A 15,856-nucleotide genomic window follows, 5' to 3' on the forward strand; every position below is an offset into this window, starting at 1 on the left:
TCCGCAAGCACGTCAAGCACCACTGAAGGAAAAGTGAGTAGCATATCGGAAACAAATCCAGCGATGGAAGAAGACGTAATTGGTGATGATGATAATTCACGTCTATTTTTAGTCATAATTAAGAAATAAAACCTTGAGACAAGGAAACAAAAAGGGACGTACACAGTACCGTCTCAAAACCAGCACAGCGTACAGCTCTCATTTACTTCCACAACAGTCTTCTTCTTTGTCAACCTCCGTCCAAATTATGGATATTCAACAGTAAATAAAGTAATTGGCAGTAAATGACAATTCAACAACTAGTAAATGAAAATTTAAGAGTAAATTAAGTAAATGGAAGTAAATGACAGCTGTATGCTGTGCATGGTTTTAAGACGGTGATGTGTATGTCCCTTTTTGTTTCCTTGTCTTAAGGTTTTATTTCTTAATTATGATTGTTCACCAGCTCGCCTGCGTTTTGACTCTTACAATGTGGCGGGAGATGGAGAACACGATGCTGAATGGCTAATGGTGAGGATGATGATGTTGGCTTTCAACTGAAGCGCCACTTTATGGTCAACACCCAAACTATTTTCGCGAGTCTAAACGTCATCGTTGTTGCACGTGAAGCGGTACGTGTGAACGAGCACATTTCGCGAAACTTGAGTGTCGCGAAACTGTTGCGCGCCTAAAAGATGCATCGTGTGAACAGACCTTCAGTACGAGCTAGCTCAACTCTCTATGTTACTACGAGAACAAGCGCCAAGTTAGAGTGCAAGCGGATTGGATTGTTTCGGCTACACTCGAAGCCGGATGGCCGAACGAGTCGAGGCCGATCCAAGGCCAAAAGAAAATGGCGGAAGAGAAGGCTCCCGCGCGCGTTCGCTTCTCGATCGACGATGACATTTATGTGCGTACGCCACTAACCCATTCCAGGATTCCAGGAGATGGACTTCAATTGCCGAAAGTGTCTCCGAAGCAATCGGAAGAAATTTCCCCACCCGGGCCATCCGCGACCGGGTCGACCTGCTGCTGGCACAGTTTAATACGAAGCACAGATTTCCCGGTGACTTTTCGTAACGTAACGTAAAAAAGAAGAAAAAAAAAAAAGAAACGGGTCTGTGTGAACGAGCCTTTAGCCGCAAAGTAGCAATACGTCACCACGTCAACAGTTACGACGTATGTCTAGGCTTAGGAACGGCCAGAATCAGGTACGATCTTTAAAATGGGGCGAGCCTACCGCTCATTCTTTGTGACTTGAGCGAGATTAAGCTAAGCGAAAGCCGTTTGCACTATTCAATGGCAATGAAATTGGCTAATACTGCAGCGACCATGACGAATTGGCACCGAAGCGAGCGAAAAGGGCGCCGCCATGTTTGCCGATATACAACCCGGCCCCAAGCAAATTGGGGGCCCCACGTTATTTCTCGAATTTCACGTTGGCGGCGCGAGCCAACCCAAAACCCCAGACGGAGTTTGGGTTCTACGCAAGCGCAGCGCTGAGCCCCTATTACTTTGGGGCCCCAAAGCTTTGGGACCCCCGATTATAAAACTCTTTATAACTGTCGTGCTGCTGGAGCTACAGGATGAGCTAAAAGCAAGCAGCGTCGTGCCTGTGACCGGGGAATGGCCCGTCCAGTTCGCAGATAATTCCATTGGCGCACATGATAGCCTGATATTTGAGGGCGTGCACTCTCTTGTGACCAGAGAAGTAAATCTTCTGATTCAGAGACGGTCGGTAGATGGGCCTTGCTGTGCCGTTCCAACTAGTGTTACCCTCCCTATTATTTGAACCGCAAGCTACAATAAAGTGTCGTTTCGGCGCAAACGTTTTAATAAGTTTTCACTGTTAAGAAGTTCGTTCGTTGTCCACAATGGCGCTCCATGCGAAAAAGGCGTGCGTGCCGCGTTGCGTCGTCGCAAACCCTATTCTATAAGCACGCTGCGTGAGGTGTCGTTGCGTTGGGTTCCCCAAAGCGTTGGGTTACCCAAAGCGTTGGGGCCCCCTATTCTAAAACTCTCTATTCTTGGGCGTGCGAGTGCGCGCTCGCGTTTAGTGCACGAAATGGGCAAGCATCGAGCGCTTTTGGATCCCCCCAGAACCACCCAGGGAATTCCACATTAGACACGCGCACATATGCTCTAAATTTCTGGCTCTTTAAACCGCACTGTCACACCAAATACTTAGGCTTACACTTAGACCTGCCCTCGCTCCTTTTACATGCGCTCTCTCTCCCTCTTGTATGCTTTCGTTCTCAATCCCTCTCTGTTGTTGTTTTTTTTTTTTTTTTCTGTCTAAATATTTATTATATTTTCTACCGGTCTGCTGTCTTGAGGCTACCGTCACGACATTGCCGCGCGGATAAATGCACCTTGTATTTCGGGCGCTGGTTCATCGTGGCGACAAACGACGAGAGTTCCCAGTCCAGGATAGCGCTCTACGCGGAACGAAGAGCTTCGACCACGTCCACGATTACCGCCGACGCCTTGTTTCTCCGCAGATAGGCGGAACCTCGACCGGCATGCAACGCGTGCGGCCGAGCTCTTCTCGACTCATGATTGGCCAGTCGTTGTGGTCGTTCCCAAACGTAGCGGAAAAAAATCAGCGCGGCTCAACTCCTTGCTTCGCGGACGACGACCCTGTGGTGCTTCGTTACCACGGCAATTGGCCGCTCTAACTCGTTGCATTCGTTCCTAGTTGTAGCGGTCGTTCTGAGCGCAATTGTTTGAGCGGTCCTTGACAGGTTAGAGTCTTTAAATACGACCTATACGTAGGACCGAGTAATGTCGCTGAAAGTTTATCTCTGGCCCTCATGTTTGTCTCTGTAGCTCTCTCACATTGTCCCACTTCTCCATCTTTTTTCCCCGCCTATTCGTCGTCCACGATCGGTCTCCAAGACAGTTCCCAATGTCCCCTAATCTGTTCCTCCACTTCATTAGCTGTTCTTCCTGTATACCAAGCACCTCCGCACGGCACCGATCGTTTTTTTCCCGACCGCCTGTAACTACAAGGCGGACGAATAAACAAGCACACGCCGGGCGCGATCACCATTTCCCCTGTCGGACAATATTTGCTTTCCTCGGCGTGCAACAGCACTCCTCGCAACCCCCTTCTCCAAGTCATTTTCTGCTGTTTGTTTGTTTTTCCTCGCTCTTTAGGCTCTGTTGTCTTGAGGGTGCCGCCATGTACCATGGTTCTTGTAACATGGTATACGATTTTTTGCTCGGAAAATATCGACGTGCAACTACACTCTCTGGGCTTGTCCGGGCTTTTTGCTCGCATGGGGAACGAGAGGGGGAACTCGCAGAAACTTGTATTCTCATGCACGGCTACTTTGTTTAGAGCAGGGCGACGCCACGTAGGCCCAAGTAGTTCGAGAGTTTCGGAATAGTTAGCCCCAATGATCTCCCGAAGAACTTGGGGCGTTGCGCTGCGCACAAGTTCTGCGCGTGCTGAATGTGACACCTTAAAGTTATTGGGGAAGAGGCTCCTATTCTAAAACCGTCTGTTGTGTTTAAACATCGGGAATAGACAGGATCCTAAAGTGATGCCTTTATCGAAGGCGGCGAATCAGTTCGCGAGCGCATGTGCACGCAGCAGCGGACTCATTCGCCGATTGCAAGAAGCTTGACGCTAAAGACCGACGCGCGCACGTAAACGTCTTGATATATATATGAAACGCACAAAAAACAATAACCTAAAAACTTGCCCAGCAGTGCAAACTTAAATGTAAACATTTTCGACGGACATCCGTCTGGTTAGGAATGATTAATAAATCTTCAACTTAGAAACTCTAACCAAGCTTTATTAAAAAGCAAAAATCCCGACGTTTCGGAACCAACTCGGTCCCTTGATCACGGGTGACTGTTTTTGTCCCGCGGAACGGCCTGCCCACGAACCCGAACACCCCCGGGTGTTTTTCGGATTATCCCTCTTAACCCCGAAACGTAGCTGCTGGGAAGGGTCCCCGTCGACCGGTTAATGTTGCCACGTGTGCATTGAATGTGCCACGACTCCAACAGGAGGCGCCTCCGCCAGTTTTTCTCCGTTCCGAGGATGGAGCTGTTGTCAAGGTCGATGGAGTGGTTCGTCTTCTCGACGTGTTCGGCCAGCGCGCTTCCCTCCACATTTTTCTTCGCGATGTCGTAGCGGTGGCGCCGCAGGCGCTCTGGATAGTTTTTCGTTTCCCCAACGTACGAAGCGGGGCAGTCACCGCAGGGAATTTTATAAACCAGTCCCTGTGCCCTCTCCCTCGGGGGGCGATCCTTTGGCAGGGGGAGAAGGCCGCCGATGGTCGAGACTGGCCTGTGTGATACCGCTATGCCGTACTGTCGCAGTACTCGGGCGAGAACCTCGCTTGTGCCCTTGATGTAGGGTACACACACGCGGGTGGAGGGAGGGGGGGCGTCTTGGGTTGAAGGGGTGCGTCGAATTTTTTTGATCGTGCTTTTTACAAATCCAGCTGGGTAGCCATTCTTCCGCAGGTCTTGTTTGATCGTTTCGATCTCTTTTCGAAGGGTCTCTTCTGATGTGCAGACCGTGATCGCCCGTCTGACGAGTGCCGAAGCCACGGAAGACTTATGTGTCCTAGGGTGGCTTGAGGAAAAGTCCAGGTATCGGCCTGTGTGTGTCGGCTTCCTATACACACGGAAGTCCAGGTGGCCGGACTTTCTCACTGCACAGACGTCTAGGAAAGGGAGACAGCCATCTGATTCGTGCTCAATCGTGAATTGAATCGCTGGCTCGATGGAGTTGAGATGTGTGTGGAGACGGTCGATCTCACTGGTCTTTACAACACAAAAGCAGTCATCGACGTACCGCAGGAAACACACGGGTGCTGGGGAGAAAGTGTCCAGGGCTTTTCTCTCGATCGCCTCCATTACGAGGTTTGCCACAGTCACGGAGACCGCAGCACCCATAGCCGTACCACTGGTTTGCCTGTAGAAGCGGCCAGCAAAAGAAAAATAAGTGCTGGATAGGCAGAATTCCAGTAGACGGCAAATCTCGTCCACCTCAAGGCACGTTCTTTCGGAGAGTTTCGTGTCAGACGAGAGGGCCTCCCGCGTCACAGACACTGCGAGAGGCACAGGCACACTTGTGAAAAGCGACACGACGTCGAAGGAGACAAGGCTCTCGTCGTCCCGCAGTTCGAGGCCCGAGGTGAGCTGGATGAAGTGTCCAGAATTTTGGACGTACGTGTCGGTCTTCCCGGTTAAAGGCGACAGCAGTCGGTGGAGATGGTTGGACAACGCACGTAACGGAGACGTGGTGAAATCCACTATGGGTCGGAGGGGGACATCTGGCTTGTGCACCTTCGGCAGGCCATAAAAGGCCGGCGCTGAACCGTTCCGGCAAATGGGACCCTTCCCAGCAGCTACGTTTCGGGGTTAAGAGGGATAATCCGAAAAACACCCGGGGGTGTTCGGGTTCGTGGGCAGGCCGTTCCGCGGGACAAAAACAGTCACCCGTGATCAAGGGACCGAGTTGGTTCCGAAACGTCGGGATTTTTGCTTTTTAATAAAGCTTGGTTAGAGTTTCTAAGTTGAAGATTTATTTAGCAGTGCAAACATACAAGAAATCTTAACTCGAACCATACCTAAATGGCTGCTGATAAGACAGCGAAAGCAAGCAGGGTTATTCTCGGTGACGATGTGCTCTGTTTGATCGTTCCACCACAATGCTGTTTCGGGGAAGAAGGGATACAAAAAGAAGATTCTTATCTTTTGGTGTTCACAGCGCGCGGCGGGGTGCTCTGGTGGCGCTGCTGCGGGCCTATCGACGCTGCGACAGCCTTGCCATTTTCTCCCGCTGCACGAAGCGAGAGGCTTTCACGCCTCCCCTTGTAGCTCCCCATAGGCAGCCGGCAACGGCTAGGCGGCGCCAGCAGAATGAGAGCGCACGGCTATACCCTGTCTCGTTGTAACTTGGCAAACGGCGAACGATAAGCCCCACATTGCGTGCCGAAGGCTTCGAAATCCGCGACGTATACGAGGGCAACGCACGCATGTTGGAGCATGACGCAGCGAAAAGCCTGAAACTACTTCGGAGTTGAGGCGCGCTCCGGTGATACGCAGCCACGTTCCGATTGGCCCGCCAGGGCTGAAGCTTCAGCTCTACTGGCACGTTACGCGATCACGGCTTCCTGGGATACCCAGTATTTGCTTGCTTCAGACACTAGGTTCAGCGGCGCCACCAGAGTAATAGCTCCGGTTTGAACAATGCAGCAGCCACTCCCAGGGGTACCCAACATTTCTTGCTTCAGTCGCTAGATGGCGCCAAACTAAACAGCATTGCAGGTTGCCTATAGCGTGGGTAGGGGGAAACCTTTGCTAGACTTGGCTATTGCCGGCTACATTAACTGAGCTGGGACTTGGTCGGTCGCATCGAGCTGGCTAATGACAGGCCATCACCTTGCCTCCTCGAATGAACGAGGACGACGACGGCGGGATCTGTGATTGAGTTTCCACAACGAGGGAACTTATGAGCTGTTTAATGTAGTCTATGCAAGTGAGCTCTCGGCATCTGATAGCTGCATCTTGAACGGTGGCGCGTAGACGTTTTCATGACCTTCACATGTCACGGAGAAATGGTATATACATGCAGTGATAACCTAATTGGAGCACCGGCGCCGGGTTGGAATCGGGCCGATTGACTTAGACGAAGTAGTCGCGAGCATGAACGTGACTCAAGATCAATTGAGGGGCTAGTTGGTTGACCATCTAGATGGTGGTTTAAAAAGCGCAAATGGCTAAGAAGAGAAGAAAAGGACAGAACTTCTTCTTAGTCATTTGCGGTTTTTAAACCCCCGTCTATAGACCTAAGCGTGACGATGAGTCTGATACGAAGCACTCGCCATTCACGCTGACAATCGATTAAGTTCATAAATAAGAATCCGTGGGAAACGTGTGAAGCTCGATAATATTGCAGTCCCACCCGCTGCAGCTTTTTGTGCTTATCGCGCACTTTCTGCGATTTTTCTTACGCTTATTAAAATGATTTGTTCACCGGTCGACGACGCAGCCATGGCCAGACGACCGTAGATTTTCGGAAATTGAAACATACGCATCGTTTCAAGCGCTTGTACAGAGAACTTCTGGTGCGAGGTTTTGTTTTGAACTGCAGTGAGAGGGCTTCTGTTGCGAACTAAAACTGGGTGCGTGTCGTTCATTTGTGAAACGTGTCATTTATTTAGTGACTGAAACAAGCGACGCCGGTACGGTGGGTGGTACTCCGGCACATTTGATTTTTTTTAATTCGTGTTTGACAAATGCTAATTCAGTCTCCAAACAGCCGATGTAATGATCGCGGCGCCTCATAAAGTACTCGCCTTGGAGCACCGCGTACAAGCTGCTATAGCCCTACTTTCGTGCGTTTCTCCCATAGACTCGCCCGTATTGCCTAATGTCAAGTATTGACCGCAGATGGTGCCACCGACGGGCTTCGGTGGCTAGTAGACGGACTCCCAATCCTCCATGCAGCCTACTACAATAGTGGTCAGTGGCTGCGACGAGTGTGGCACGTTGGCACTGCTGTATTGGACGGCTGGTAGCGTCAGCAGCGCTTCATTACGGAGTTCTCGTCGATGGTTTTCCCCACTCCGCTATGCTCCCCGCAACGCAAACTCCCGTAGTACGCATGCGCACCGCTGACCTTGACTGCAGAGTTCCGAATATCGTAGTGGGTTGCAGAGAGCGTTGCGGGACGGAAGAAACGATCGACGAAAACTCCCTATTAGGGAGATTTAATAGATCGTTTTCAAGGGCCCGCTACCGCTACGGGCGCGAGCTTCAGAGCTTGCATTGAAGTGGCAGCGCGAGCTCCCGCTACAAATAGCGTGGCCTGAAAACAGGATCTACGAAAACTCTCCATTGTGAAGCGAAGCGTAATATTGGGGAGATGTGACCGTCGTGCCCCTAGGAGCTAAGTTGAGAACTTGAATTATTGGGACAAGTTACATTATTTGTGTGGGTTTCGGACGCAGCCGGCTCGGCTGGCATAGCCGAAGGCTGCGTCGTCGTTCGGAGGGGTCTCGTGTTCTGTCGGTATTCATGTGCCCCTGCGCTCGATTGAGAGAATCCAGTCCACAGGCCCTGTATTCGCTAGACAGCAGGCTCTGTGAAAACAAGTTGGCCAAGGCGCCCCTCTGTAGCGACATGGCTATGACCTAAAACTTGGGAAAAGTTTGACTTCTCCCACATCTTTCCTTTTTTCTTTTTTAAGCGACCTTTTTGTGGTCCAGGGAAATTTTAAAAGCGCGAGAGAAATGGGGACAAGGAAGATACACACACGACAAGGGCCAACTTTCTTGAAGTTCCCTAACACAGACTTCTAAACTGTACGGGCTCTAAGTTAGCTACGTTTTGTGTTCATTTTCGGCACCCTGTCTGGGACGAAGCATGTTTGTTCCTGGCGCGAAGCCAAGCGCTCACTTCAGCCAACAATTCGCTGAAAGAGCCGCCGACTTTGTTCTCAAATTTGTCTTTTTTTTTATATATTTAACTTGTTAAGTTGATCGTTCTCTCTGGCAAATGTTTGCTGTCCGCACTGGAGACCCTCGTCGTATTCTTTTCTTTCTTCGATGTTCTCCCCGCCTTGTCCCGTCATTGTCAGACACCGTCGGACAGACGAACGACGTTCGTTTAAAACAATGTGCCCTTTGCGCCTCTTACACACGCTTTGTTTTGTCGCCTTCCTTCCTTTTCCATTTTTACACTCTCCCGACCTTTTCTACAGAAAGAGTTGAAACATAAAGGCCTACGTTCATCAAACATCCTCAAAGTCCTGTCGCATACGTCCTGGGGGTCTGACAGACAGTGCCTCTTGCGTCTTTATAACTGCTTGGTGCGGTCCCGCCTGGACTATGGCGTGATTGTTTATGGGTCGGCACGTCCGTCCGCCCTAAAAATGTTGGACCCCGTCCATCATCTGGAGCTCAGACTAGCCACGGGAGCATTTCGAACATCACCTGTGCTTAGCCTGTATGCTGATACACATCGGATGTCCTTAGAAAGACGAAGGCAATATTTGAGTCTTTGCTATGCTTACAAGATATACAGCTATCCTCAACATCCCACTTTTGATGCACTTCAACCTTCTAGGTCCTTCCGACTCTTCGAAAACAAGCCGAGCATTGTTCGGCCTCTGAGTTTCAGAGTTCAAAGCATGGCAACATCGCTCCATCCCCCTTTTAGTGAGGCTGCTTTGCTAAGCAGCAATGAGAGAGTTGCGCCTTGGCACCTTTTGCCAATGTCTTGTGACTGGTCACTGTCTAATTACAGAAAGAGAGCTATTTCTTCACTTGTTCTTCAGCATGAGTTTGCCGATTTATAACAGAAATACAAGGACTACTCGCATTTTTACACTGATGGATCGAAAACAAACTTTTGTGGGGTGTGCGGTTTATTCCATCACCTTCGGGAAAGTTCGACAACTCCACATGCTTTCAAATATTTTTACTGCCGAATCGTACGGCATTTTAATGGCTGTTGAGTACTTATTAGAGAACAATATCATGAAAGCCCTTCTGTTTGTCGACTCCCAGAGCGTTCTTCTAGCCGGTTCGTCCTTAGCAGACAGCAAGAACCTTCTCGTGCATTGTCTTCGGGCGCAATTAAACCGAGCAATTCAACTAGGACACCAGATCAGATTCTGCTGGGTCCCAAGCCACGTGGGTATTTTCGGCAATGAAAAAAGCAGACTTGCTTGCTGCCTCTGCAAAAGAATGCCCAACACCGCCTCTTGGCCTGCCACACTAAGGCCTGAAACCCATCATACAGAAATCGATGATGAAGTCATGGCAGTTGGATTCGGATTTGGAAAAAGAAAGCAAGCTTTATAATATCAAGCCCCAACTGGGGGTATGGGAGAGTTCCTTCCATAAAGTCCGTCGGGTTCAGGTTCTCTTTTGCCGCTTAAGTATTGGACATACCCGTTTGACTCATTTGCACCTGCTCTGTGGTGAGGATGTTAAACTTTGCGACAAATGTGGGAAAGATATGACTGGGTTGCACATCCTGTGGCATTGCAAAGCTTTAAACCAAGAGCGCCGATCATGTTTTTCAGAACTTTTTCGAGATCCCCTCCCCTTTCATCCATATTATCTGCTTGGCGATGAACCACTCGTATCATTCGATCGAGTTTTAAATTTCCTTCATGACTCTGGCCTTTTACACCAACTGTAGGTTGCAGTTCTTTTAGATTACACCTCTTAGCCCGTTGGAAAAACCTTTGTTTGGCGCAATATGACCTAAGTTGCTCTTGCGCCATAAAACCTCTATCATCATCAGCTTTTTCTGCAGAGCGTTGGATCTGAGCGCTATTCGGGCGCAAAACAAATTCCTATAAATGAACTAATGAAGCGTTGAAACTTTTCCCAAATGTGCCTTTAGGTGGTGGACTTACCATACTCAAATTTCATGAGTGTGGGTTTCAGAAAAAAACATGTGTAAAAAATCATTTTCCACGTACAGAGAGGGAAAGAATAAGAAACGTCTGGTTGGCGTCGCTCACAGATGGTTGGATCTGCCAGATCTGCTTGCGAGCCTCAAATACGACGTTTTTGCTTTAAGTTGGACCATATGTGAGTAGGCCGCGTCAACCAGACGGTTTTCACCCTCCCTATGCACAAAAAAAGAAGATGCAGGGTTTCTTTGGCTTAAAATATTTCCCTAGAAGCTACAGTCATGGGTATAATGAATGCATCGCCTAAAGGCACACTTGGGTTTCATTGCACTCAGTGTATTAGTTTATTTATAGTCTTTTTTTTTTTTCTTTTTACGTCCGAATAGCGCTCGGACACAGCCTCTACAGTGGCACTTCCCTTCCCCCGATTGGGCGGGGGCCAACATTTATCGAACCTGCGGTTCGACGTCGAGCCTCGAGGTAGGCCTGGTTTGGCGCATCTTGGAAGTTTTGGCAAACTTCGAACAGTTTGACCTATGGGCAGTGTTACCCGACTTTTTACGCACAAATTTCGAAGGCCTATTTTGTAGATTATAAAATGAACGCCAATGTTTACGCAATTTAAGACCAAGGACATGTGCATTTACATATTTAGTTAGTTTATTATTGTGAAACAACGAAACTCTATAACCCAACAAATACGTAAAATAGAAAGTATAAAAGACACTTTAGACTGCTTACGTGTAAGAATGCGATAGCATTCGTACCCCCCCCCCCCCCCCCCCCCCCCTCCGAGGCTTTGCATCTGCTTTGCTGGGCTTTTCTTTATGTCATTTTTTTTCTGAGGCGCGTCCGTGTTGACATTGAGCGGCCCCGGCGGCTTCCGTGACGAGGCACCTGACATGACGCGTCGCAGGCAATGGAAATTTATTCCTTGTTTCGCCGCTACAGACTGCAGGCTTCGTTCCAGGGGATAGGGGAATTGAGGTGCCGTTGGGCGCGGCTTCAAAAGTTTATGATATGGCCGGTTCGCTCCATGGGACAGTTAATGCTTTGACACTAAAAACACGGAGGACTTTCACAGACAACCACAATTTTCCATTTAGCCACGACGAATGTTTATTTCCCGGGGGCGAAAAAATCCCACGTTGACCAGGACGGGGGAAGGCTGAAAAGAAGGCTGGAATCGGGAGCGCCAATACGGATTGAGTCACCGTACCGTGCCTACCCAAGTCTATCATTTTTCTTTTTCCACCACTGGCCCCATGAATTGGATTTCACGTCTTGTCAGGGCTAACGAAGCGGATGAAGAATGTTTCCATGATTTCACGTCCGAATCGCCGATGATGCGTTCCCAGGACCTTGGTGCTGACGAATTCCGGTGCGCACCCAAAACACTTCTTCGCATGAGCAGCGACGGAATGTGTGGGATGATTGGCTTTTGATGTTGCCTGATTTCGATGGTCTCGCTTTACGCATCAGCCAGTTTGCCCGATGCATTCAGCTCCGCATTTACATTCTCTGACGTGGGTGTGGTGTTCTTCTCGGAGAGCGGCTCAGTCTCCTTCCGGTTAATCTTATTACACAGGCTCGCCAGCTGGAATCTGCAGGACAAGACGACTTTCGTGTTAAAGCGCATAGCGATTCATCGGATGCAGTGGGATGCGTTGTGGGAGTATGGGACGCTGGTGATCCGCGAAAGCTCCGACCAACTGCAGGCACCTCTGTAGTAAATCCTAGCGTGATACGCTAAGAACCCGGTTTAGGCCGTCCCTTCAAACGGCCATCAATCCATTTAACCCACGCGGTACACCGGGTGCAATGTTTTTAAGAACTATTCTAAATACAGTGTGCTTTCAAAGTAAAGTACAAGTACTTTTTAACACAATCTTTTATTATGTCCTTTCATTCCCTATAAAATATTTTTGTTCTTTTTTACTGGTACGTACGCATTGCTCCAATAATAATCAAAGGTACACCAGTTTTTTGTTTGTTTTTGTCGGAAATGACGGCAAGTATTGGATAAAGTGAAGTCGCCACAGGGTAGTTGTTTTACTCTCGCTGACGAACTTTTTGATACAATAAACTTATACGGCACTTATTTGTATCGATCTTAGAGTCGGCATTACTTCACTCAGAGAAATGCCCAGATGACGTCTCGAAAGACGATAGCCCGTTTTCACATGACGGTACGCCGTGTTTTTCTTCCTTTTTTTTATTATTATTTTGCGGGAATATACTTTGAAGTCGGGAGTTTTACATTTCTCAGAAAATACCAGAAACAAATTCTGTACTCGAAGTACATTCTCTGAGCATGCACTTGTACTTTAGTAAAGTACGAGTTTTCTAAACCTACTCGAAGTAGTACTTTAAGTACCGTGTATTTAAGGTACTTACCAACACTGTTTGTTTATTATTTTTATGTAAAAACGTTGGGGGAATCACTAAGATTTCTCGGACAATATTCGAATCTTGGAAGTCCTTCATATTCTGAGTTTTGGGACGAAAGGCAACGCATAGAGGTCACCTTTGCGTTGCCCTTTAGCAGCAGATTCTTTGAGTACTGCGCAAACTACGGGAGCACCGGATGGGCTTCACAGCTGGAGCCGCATTGTGTGACCTTCTTTGAGTGAGGATGCAGTGTGTACACCTGGTGTAGCGTAGTGAGAAGCGGGGACAAGCCCTTTCTTTGCATGCGTCGTCTCCTTGAGCTTCAGGACAGAAGAAACGCCAGTCTTCGGCGATAGTCCCGTGGTCACTCGACCTGACTCGCGACGTGCCTGTCCGCTCCCCGCGCCTCGTAGCAGAGTTGAAACTTTTAGAGGGTTTTGGACCCTAGTCCAAGCCCCTTCCACCCTCCGCCCTCTTGCCTACATTTCATGCTTCCGCCTCTTTGAAAATATCAGCTGATCTTCCAACGTCTTATCTCTTTTTGTTCAGGAATGCTTGTTGATAATCAAACCTACCACTAAAATTCAAAAGTAATTTGTGATTGGAGTATAAGTTACTGGGAAAAGTAATTAAAGTAAACTACTCATTCCCGAAATAAAAATGTAATTGAAAGTTACCAAACTACCCAGAAAAGTAGTTAAACTACAGTAACTTGAGTAGAGTAGTTGAACTACGTGCAAGTCTGCTGAAAAGGTCTCTACGCGGATTAATCTCTGGGAGTCGGAAGAAAAGTTATTGTTCGCAAGATCGCGTCGAGGGCCGTTCGACGTTCTTCTCTCCCTTCCTGTGAATGTCGAGCAGAAACGCGTGCACTTACCAGCGTTATTTCTCACATTGAAAGATAACACAAAAATGGTATGCAGCATTCCTAATACTCGTTTCACATGCAGCGGTTCTGCGGCCAAAACCGCTGCCGCTACTGGCGCCGCGGCGCAAACCGCAAAGCTTCGTTTCACATGCGCGGTCCGAGAGCGTTTTCTGCCGCTGCGATGTTCGGCGTTGCTTGCAACAAGCGGACGCGCACAATGAATTTGACCAGTCTCCGATGAAAATCTGGATGTCTTAGATTTAATTTTTCTTTCTATTTCTACTTTATTAAAACAAAATAACTATTTAGAACGAAAAAAAAAAATCAGTTTTATTTCGTCATCTATTTTTGAAAGGTCGTTGTCCCGGAGGGTGAAGCCTCTGTTCGAAAGAAATTTCCAGCTGACCGGGGCGCGAGGGCCACACCAGCTGCATCCTTATCAGTAACATAGCTGCGGCCAACGTTACGAAAACACTCACTTGGAAAACTCGCCGTCGAAACCAGGGCCGCTGGAGTCCACCGAGACCGAGCTAAATACGAGAACAGCGCCACTCTTTATCAATTGTCTGTACTGTGGTCACCTTGAGTTTTTAGAAAGCATGTTTTTGCCTAAAAACAAACGGAAAAGACTCTTTTTGTATGCAATTTATAGGCGTCTAGTACAAAATGAAGGGCGCGTGATGTTTTTATAATCTATAGTTCGCAAGGTTTTGCGGCACAATTAGTATTGTTTCTATACAACCATGCCTCAGCCGTGCTTTCATGTAGCGCGTCCCGACCTAGGTGCATTTTAACTTCGGTGTAAGACGCGGCGCGTACGCTGGGGGGATGGGGGTGGCACCCCTGTAACCTCTTTCGCTGTATCTGTTTCGGCGCCGAAATGGCGGATTAAGCGGATTATACATGCGTTTGCGTGCATCCTTTTTATGCAAAACTGCATGTAAGTGTCAACGGTGCACCCTTATGTAGACCTACGGGCTGTTTAGGCGCACCGGAAAAAGTACAATAAATAAAAGCCAAAATAGACGTCACGTGCAGTTCCTCAGGTGGCCGCTGCGGGAGAAAAGGCGGCGTTGTGTTCGCCATTAGCTCGGAGCTCGAGGACAGGTCGGGGACACTTTTTCAGAGCAGTCTCTATGGCAGTTTCCCAACTGAGTGGTTTAGTAACGTTGGCTGCGGCCTATGAGCGTTTTCTTTTTCAAGGTGTTACAGCACGCGAAGCCCTGAGTATCTCAACCACGTCCTCCTCTCCTAGTCCATTCGTTCTCGCCTCTCGGTCTCTGGGAAAGCAGTGAAGGTGGATGAAGTTCAGCCTTCCAGAGAAAGCTCGAGTTCGTACAGCGTCTGCGTGCTCCCCGAGTCCTCTCTTGGAGGTCTGTTCATTTCTTCGGCACGTCTGCTGTACGTGGTCTATGTTTTGCTCGTGTATGCGTGTGCATGCGTGGGTGCGTGTGCGCGCGCATGCGTGTCTACTTTTTTCCGGTCCCTTAGTCCGCGAGTTGTTGCATAAATGGTCTCTCTCCGCGGAGAAAAATCTCCGACGCGAAGAAAGAAAATTGAAAAGGAGCGGGAGAAAACATTGTTGAAGAGCTGCTTGAAACTCTCTGGGTTTCTTTCTCTTTTTATCTTTGCTTTTGCTCTTTGCTGTGCAAGATACGTCCGTTCTTGGCCCCAGTTTGCGTTTTACTTGCCCTTGTGTGTCGTATGAACGTTTCGGGGCGGTCGCAATCTCGCTGAAACCTCTTTCCTCCCCATTCCCTTCCATTGTCTCTCACACGTCCGCCGGGCGAGCCTCTTCTGTAATAAATACCTTTTTGGAGATGTTGGCGTAACTCCTCCTGATTGCTTTTTTTTTTTTTTGTATACGGCTTTTTGTCATTGTCGCTTTTTATTTTTCAATCTTCTTTCCAGAAGGTACTTGGTGTCTTACCAAGTGTTACTGTGCTTGCATGTCTCAATTATTTTTTATTTTTTTTTATTTTCATTTCAGTTTCTTCTTCCCTTTATTTTCATGCTTCTCTCTTTCGTTTGCTTTTCTACTGCTGTTAGTTCTCCCCGCCGTTCTCTCCCCATTTGCCTGTTTTAATTTACCTATCTCCGTAGTCCGCGACTTTTACTCGCGCTTACAAGATACAAGTCTCCCTCACCTCCTTTTTTTTAATTTCCCCTTTTCCTTGGCTTCCATTTGCATGTTCAACTACCTTCGAGTTACCTAA

General features: G+C 48.4%; 1 protein-coding gene across 2 annotated transcripts in view; it reads left to right on the forward strand.

Annotated features, from left to right (window-relative positions):
* Positions 1 to 15,856, forward strand: part of LOC8040054 — a 921,389-nt gene that overhangs the window by 705,445 nt on the left and 200,088 nt on the right. The window lies entirely within an intron of this gene.

Source organism: Ixodes scapularis, unplaced genomic scaffold (genome assembly GCF_016920785.2).
Source record: "Ixodes scapularis isolate PalLabHiFi unplaced genomic scaffold, ASM1692078v2 PGA_scaffold13__105_contigs__length_92229423, whole genome shotgun sequence".
Classification (NCBI taxonomy): Eukaryota; Metazoa; Arthropoda; class Arachnida; order Ixodida; family Ixodidae; genus Ixodes; species Ixodes scapularis.